At 44.2% G+C, this 6,952-nt stretch overlaps 1 pseudogene; it reads right to left on the bottom strand.

The window, feature by feature from the left end:
* Positions 1 to 4,260: 4,260 nt before the first annotated feature.
* LOC112614809 lies at positions 4,261 to 4,416 on the bottom strand (annotated as a pseudogene).
* Between the last annotated feature and the right edge of the window lie 2,536 nt (positions 4,417 to 6,952).

Genomic DNA, 6,952 nt, shown 5'->3' with positions numbered 1-6,952 from the left:
AAAAACGGCCCCACCCCATCTCCCTTTGCTGACTCTCTATTCAGACTCAGCCCACCTGCAGCCACGTGATTAAAAAGCTTTATTGCTCACACAAAGCCTGTTTGGTGGTCTCTTCACACAGACACATGTGATAGTTACCCTATATGGTCTAAAAAAGGGGAGGCATGACTAATCCACCCCTTGTTTAGCATATAATCGAGAAATAACCATAAAAATGGGCAACCATTTTTTGCAGGCTCATGCCTGTAATCCCAGCACTTTGGGAGGTCGAGGTGCGTGGGTCACCTGAGGTCAGGAGTTCGAGACCAGTTTGGCCAATATGGTGAAACCCCATTTCTACTAAAAATGCAAAAATTAGCCAGGTGTGATGGCGTATGCGCCTGTAGTCCCAGCTACTTGGGAGGCTGAGGCAGGAGAATCGTGCCATTGCAGTCCAACCTGGGTGACAGAGCAAGACTCTGTCTCAAAAAAAAAAAAAAAAAAAAAAAACCCGGGGGGCAACCAGCAGCCATCAGGGTTGTTCTGTCTACGGAGTAGCCATCCATTCTTTTATTCCCTTACTTTCCTAATAAACTTGCTTTTCCTTTAATCTATGGACTCACCCTGAATTCTTTCTTGTGTGGGGTCCAAGAACCCTCTGCTGGGGTCTGGATTGGGACCCCTTTTCTGTAACACTGAGACTGTGTGTCACACGCACATCCTTAACCTTGGCAAAATATACTTTCTAAATTGCGATCTGTCTTTGATACTTTTGGGTTCACAATTGAAATGTGCAGTGAGACTTATTTTATACCATGTTATTTTGGGTATTTTTTTGTTTATTATCCTTTTTGTTTGCTTATTTTTCTCCTCCTCTTCCTTCTGTTGAAACCTTTCTTTACTTCCTTCTGCTTGTTTACAGCAATTTCATTGTTCTTCTGTTCTTTCAGTGACTTCCCTCAAATGTCAACATATATTACTGTTTTTTTGGTTTTGTTTTGTTTTGTTTTTGAGACAGAGTCTTGCTCTGTCACCCAGGCTGGAGTGCAGTGGTACGATCTTGGCTCACTGCAACCTCTGCCACCCAGGTTCAAGCGATTCTCCTGCTTCAGCCTCCAGAGAAGCTGGGACGATAGGTGCCTGCCACCATGCTTGGCTAAGTTTTGTATTCCTAATAGAGACAGGATTTCACCACTTTGGCCAGACTGGTCTCGAACTCCTGACCTTGAATGATCCACCCACCTTGGCCTCCCAAAGTGCTGGGATTACAGGCGTGAGCCACCGCACCCAGCCAACATATACTACTTTAAACCTTTTTGTTATGGAAAATTTCAAACATATACAAAAGTAGAAAGACCAATATAATAAATCCCATGTATCTGTCAAGTAAAAAACAAATCTAGGCTTACGGAAGGAGACACTTTATTAATAAAAGACTTATCATAATAGAAAAAATGCTCCAAACACAAGATCTCCAAGTGTCTCAGAATAAAGGTGGGAATGGTTTTCCTTTATAGGAAGAAGTAAAGTAAATCTAGAAATTACTAGGTGTGGGGGAGTGGGGTGCTCCAGCAGCTGGACAGAAAATGCCTCAATCAGCAGGTTCTTGGGAGGAGTTGTTAATGGGCAGGGTGGAGTAGGAAGTGTTACACATTCCATTGCTCACTGAAATTGAAGTGTGGCCAGAGTTCAGGAACCAGGGGAAAGAGAGATGCCTGCCTAAAATATGGTCAACTAGCAGGCATTTTGTCTAGATTGGTCAATAGGAACAGACAGTTCACCTAATCATTTATGTGACAAACAATGAGAATTTGGAGGGTCTGTGTCTGTCCTTATTATAAGGTCAAACAATGGGTCTTATCCGAGTCTCATGGGGAAGAGTGGGTTTCTTTGCAGTAAGCCATTTCCTGGGTAACAGGTAATTACCAGGAAATTACCAGTAACACTAAGGTCGGGGGTAATTCTTAACCATCGCTATTTTCCAGAAGCACATATGAAGCTCAATATTGTGATGTTTATCCATCGCTCACCTTTAACAATTTTCTTTTTCATTTTTTTGAGACGGAGTTTCACTCTCGTTGCCCAGGCTGGAGTGCAATGGCACATCTCGGGTCACTGCAACCTCCACCTCCCAGGTTCAAGCGATTCTCCTGCCTCAGCCTCCCAAGTAGCTGGGATTACAGGCATGCGCCTCCACGCCCGGCTAATTTTGTATTTTTTAGTAAAGACGGGGTTTTTCCATGTTGGTCAGACTGGTCTCGAACTCCTGACCTCAGGTGATCCACCCACCTCGGTCTCCCAAAGTGCTGGGATTACAGGTGTGAGCTACCACGCCTGGCCACAATTTTCAACTCATGTCAACCTTGTTTCATCTAAACCCCGTATACCCTCTCAGCTCCCATCAGCCACTGAATTATTGTGATACAGATCTGTGATATGTCATTTTATTCATAATGTTTTAATATCAACAGACATTCAAAACCTTTTTTCCCCAACAAAGTCTAATCATCATATCCATATCTCTAACATCCTTCCAGATAAGAAAAGGATCTTAAAAGAAAATGCCTTACCTACAGGTTCCCTACCCCAGACAAACACCTATTTGTTATTTATTTATTTATTGAGACAGAGTTTTTGCTCTTGTTGCCCAGGCTGGAGTGCAGTGGTGCAATCTCGGCTCACTGCAACCTCTGCCTCCTGGGTTCAAGCAATTTTCCTGCCTCAGCCTCCTGTGTAGCTTGGATTACAGGTATGTTCCACAACACTTAGCTAATTTTTTGTATTTAGTAGAGATGGGATTTCACCATGTTGGCCAGGCTGGTCTCAAACTGTTGACCTCAGGTGATCCACCCACCTCGGTCTCCCAAAGTGCTGGGATTACAGGCGTGAGCTGCTGCACCCAGCCTATTTGTTATTTTTATCAGTAAGTTTAGACCCATCTTTTAAAAGCAAAAAGTGCTCATTACGGCTGTTTCCAGTCAATAATTGTTTAATTTACTGGCATTTTTATTACATTTCTATATTTACCATTTTCTTGCATCCCACACTTTTTCTTTCAATTAGGGGCTATAGGTATTAAATTATCTGATTGTGGGTGTATCTGATATATTTTTATTCCACCCTCAAATTATGGTTCCAGGAATTGCCAGATTCTTCTCATTAATGGATATCTAACAAATTGTGCAATATTCTCTTTACCATCAGCCTTGGTTCCAAACTGCTTTGGCTTGGAAAGATATCCAGTCTGTTTACCCTCACTTCTTCCAAGACTTCAACAATTCTCTTGCTCTCTTTCCACAGGTTCTGCCTTGAGTTCTTGCACTTCTCTATCAATATATAGACTTTAAGATGAGGTGGCTTAGAGGAACAATAAGGGGGGATAGTTTCACATTGAATTCAGATAAGTAGAGCTTAGATAGGATTTTCGGAAAACAGAGAGAATGGTAGAGTAACAGGTTTAGTTGCCAAATGATTTCTCTCTACCTATCTCAGCCAGAGAGAATCAGGTCTCCTGAGATTAACTGGTTTTATTTAATTATTTTTTAAGAGGGAGTCTCACTCTGTCGCCCAGGCTGGAGTGGAGTGGTGCGATCTCAGCTCACTGCAATCTCCGCCTCCCAGGTTCAAGCGATCCTGCCTCAGCCTCCCAAGCAGCTGGGACTACAGGCACACACACCACCACACCTGGCTAATTTTTGTATTTTTTTTTTTTTAGTAGAGTCGGGGTTTCACCACGTTGTCCAGGCTCCTCTTGAACTCCTGACCTCAGGTAATCTGCTTGCTTCCACCTCCCAAAGTGCTAGGATTACAGGTGTGAGCCACTGTGCTTAATTTGTTTTAACTAAGAGTATTCCAGGCACAAAAAGTAGAAAGAGAAAGAGATAACAGTCAAATTAAACACCTCTAATTCTGAAATTCCCACCTGATCTAGCTCCCATGGAGAAATACTGGTCCTCAACCCTGGTCACATATCAGAATCATCTGAGAAACATCTAAAACACAAAAATATTTTGAACAAATTCAATAATAAATCTCTGTAGCTATAGGCTTCATGTAACCTATCACTTCTTCCTTTTGCTATTTTATTTTATTTTTATTTTTTTGAAATGAAAGGCCTCACATATTTATTACTGAACCCAGTCAACCAACACATTCATAATAGATTCAGAGAGGAAAACACATCAAACTCTCCAGATACTGGTGACATTTTCAGTTTGACATGGTAATGTGATCGTGACCTTCAGACAGCACAAGTATGTGTGCCATCTCAAGGGCAATTCCTTATAGACCCAGCTTGGTGCTTCTCCAATGTCTCCTTTTGGAGTTGTACCTGATTTTATTTCCAGTTTCCATCCGAATCCACTGGGGAATGGGACAATTTTGCTTTTGTTTCTTGGCCAAGAATCACTTAACCCTGAAAGTCTTGTGAGAAGACATGGCCAGAAGCGGAGGTAAGAGCACACCACGATGGCGGAGAAAGGAAAAGAGAGACCCTTTTGCTATTTTAATAAAAGCTGTCAGTTCTAGAAACAATTCGGGCATCAATTTTGGCTGTAGTTGGACATTCCAAAAGTTTAAGTAATTGGTCTAAGGACATCTGAATAAGGACATCCTTTTATATTATAAAAGATCATTCTTTTGTAGTATAAGGACATCCTTGTATAATCTACCTAGGATATTCATTCAGTAATGAAGAGTTTTTGACTTTTGGCCTGGCCTGTGCTACAGTTGACCGCCTTAAACTAACTGTTAACAAAATGCAGATCCCATCATTGAGGGCCCTGTGATTGCAAGCAAGTGTGTTGGGGGAATATCTTACAAGAAAGCTATAGGTTGATTCACAGAAAGAAAACAATATCCGATTTTCTTTGTGATGCTCCCACTGGAATGACATGATATGCCAATCTTTGAAATAATAACTGTGCTAGGGAATGGGCTAATGTGATTAACATTCTCAACCTACCCCAAGGTAAGGAAAGAAATGCCAAACAGGCAAAATTAACAGGTGTGTGTGCCGGGTGTGGTGGCTCACGCCTGTAATCCCAGCACTTTGGGAGGCTGAGGTGGGTGGATCACCTGAGGTCGGGAGTTTGAGACCAGCCTGACCAACATGGAGAAATCCCGTCTCTACTAAAAATACAAAATTAGCTGGGTGTGGTGGCACATGCCTGTAATTCCAGCTACTCGGGAGGCTGAGGCAGGAGAATCACTTGAACCCAGGAGGCGGAGGTTGCAGTGAGCCGAGATCGCGTCATTGCACTCCAGCCGGGGTAACAATGAGCGAAACTCCCTCTCAAAAATAAAATAAACAAAAAAACCGGTGTGTACTATGTAAATGCTTAAACAGTTGGGGTAAGTTATTGCCACACTAGGCTGGCTGGTGGACTGATCTGGTAATTCTGCCTATTAAGTGACATGTTACTGAATAGGCCAGAGCAAAGCTGAATTGGCATCCTCTGTCTTTATTTGGAAACTTGGATCTCAGTTCAGGAGCTAAGACCATGTACTTTGGTCAGGCAGCAAGCATGATCCCGCCTAACTCTAGGTTCTTGGCTGCCACCTGGTGGTAATGTTGAAGGAACACACCACTCCCATCAGCAGATTAATGGAAGGGACTCCACTCAAGACTTCATTTGGTTGCTGAGACAGGAACTGAAAATATAAATGACTTTTAAGGGGCACCGCTCTACAAAGGTGTGTGGTTCCCTTGCTGATGAAGAAAGAGAAACTCTACTCCATCATCAGGAAGCGTCCTCTGAGCCTTTCCAGCATTTATCTGCATCCCGTGTGCAGCTGGTTGAACTGGGTCCCCCACCCCAAGAGATGTCTTCATCCTAGAACCTGTGAATGTGACCTTATTTGGAAGAAAGGATCAGCCCAGGCACGGTGGCTCATGCCTGTAATCACAGCACTTTGGGAGGCCAAGGCAGGAGGATTACTTGTGCCCAGGAGTTTAAGACCAGCAACATAGCGAGACCCCATTTCTAAAAAAAATTAAAAATTACCCAAGCATGGTGGCCCACACCTGTTCCCAGCTACTCAGGAGGCTGAGTTGGGAGGATCGCCTGAGTCCAGGAGGTTGAGACTCCATGAGCTATGATCATACCACACTGTACTCCAGCCTGGGTGATAGAGCGAGACTCTGTCTTAAAAATGAAGAGGGGAGGTGAAGGGAGGTGAGGGGAGGGGAGAGGAGGGGAGGGGAGGGGAGGGGAGGGGAGGGGGGGGGGGGGGGGGGGGGAGGGGAGGGGAGAGGAGGGGAGGAAGGGGGGGGGAGGGGAGGGGAGGGGAGGGGAGGGGATCTTCACAGATGTAATTAAGAATCTCCAGATGAGATCATCTTGGATGAGCTGGGCCCAAATTAAATGACAAGTATCCTGATAAGAGACACACAGAGATGAGAGAGAGAAGAGATGCAATATGAAGACAGAGATGGAGATTAGAGCAATGCAACCAAAACCCAGGGAATGCCTGGGGCCACCAGAAGCTGAAAGAAGCAAGGATACGTTCTCCACGAGGGCCTCCAGAGGGGGCATTGTCCTGTGGATACCTCAGCCTCCAGAATGGCGAGAAAAATAATTTCTGTTAAGTCACCAAGTTTATAATTTTTTGTTTTTGTTTTTGTTTTGAGATAGAGTCTCACTCTGTTGCCCAGGCTAGAGTGCAGTGGTGCGATCTTGGCTCACTCCAACTCTGCCTCCCGGGTTCAAGTGATTCTCCTGCCTCAGCCTCCTGAGTAGCTGGAATTACAGGTGTGTGCCACCATGCTTGGCTAATTTTTATATTTTTAGTAGAGACGGAGTGCCATGTTGGCCAGGCTGGTCTCAAACTCCTGACCTCAAGTGAACCGCCAACCTCAACCTCCCAAAGTGCCGGGGTTTCAGGCGTGAGCCACTGCACTTGGCCATTTATGGTAATTTGTTACAGCAGCACTAGCCTGATTAATACATTCCATCTCCACTGGGAGCCATGG

The sequence above is a fragment of the Theropithecus gelada genome, chromosome 20, assembly GCF_003255815.1.
Source record: "Theropithecus gelada isolate Dixy chromosome 20, Tgel_1.0, whole genome shotgun sequence".
NCBI classification, from domain to species: domain Eukaryota; kingdom Metazoa; phylum Chordata; class Mammalia; order Primates; family Cercopithecidae; genus Theropithecus; species Theropithecus gelada.
Note: the sequence above shows the minus strand (reverse complement) of the source record. Positions and strands in the feature narration are given on the sequence as shown.